Below are 987 nucleotides of genomic sequence, written 5' to 3'. Positions count from 1 at the left end.
GGGGTACATGTACCCCCAGCGGTACATTTGCACTTCTCAGGGGGTACATAAGGGTCTGAGAGTATAACCATGGTTTACACTTTACATGGTTTTTTAATCTACAGTCAGATAAAGAGAGCAAAGTGGCTCACATAAATATACGCTCTTTAGACAAAAAGTTGTGATCATGGTGAACGTTGTGATGTTATTGCTGTGCTACGTTATAACTCATGTTTTTCAATAAGTAATGTAGAACATAAGCAATATAGAACACCGTCGTTACAAATCAGCTGATAAACTAGGGATCAGCCAACTGGGCAAGCTCTCCCCCCTCCATTAGTGTTTTGGGAGAGAGCAGGACTAGGTCGCGCTCTGGCCATAGGCAAATAATACACTCGGTTCACTCTGGTATAACTATTTTTATTGCCATTTTTTATGCCCAAGTGGTACAGAGGAACAAAAAGGTTGGAAATCCCTGCTCTAATCACTAATAGTGATGGCACACGACGAGACACACATTCGACATATAATGCCGTTTGAATACAAGGAAGGAAACAACTCCTCTGTAACCACAAATAATATCAAATAAGTTTATGGAAATATTTTTGAATGTTCGTAAGTGTCAATGATGGTTCAGCAAATTTGGTTCACGTGACTTTAGCCTTAAAAACTGTGATGGCAGGAGATGACATGTTGAAATTGATAATGATGCTCTGAAGACGCTTGTTGGGTCTAACCCAAGGCAACACACTCTTGAAATGACTCTGAAATTGCATGTCTCTCATGAAACAATACGTAAACATATAAGGAATATGGGAAAACTCCATAAAGAAGGTGTTTGGGTGCCTCACAAACTCTCCGATGATCATCGTTTCCAAAGTATGAACGTTGCTTCGTCTTTTCTAGCGCATAATGCGCGTGAACCATTTTTGGAGAGAATTGTCACCGGTGATGAAAAATTTGATTCTCTATGCAAATATTAAACGCCAAAAACAATGGCTCAGTCCT

This window comes from Limulus polyphemus, unplaced genomic scaffold (genome assembly GCF_000517525.1).
Source record: "Limulus polyphemus unplaced genomic scaffold, Limulus_polyphemus-2.1.2 Scaffold785, whole genome shotgun sequence".
Classification (NCBI taxonomy): domain Eukaryota; kingdom Metazoa; phylum Arthropoda; class Merostomata; order Xiphosura; family Limulidae; genus Limulus; species Limulus polyphemus.
This window is presented reverse-complemented; position numbering follows the sequence as displayed.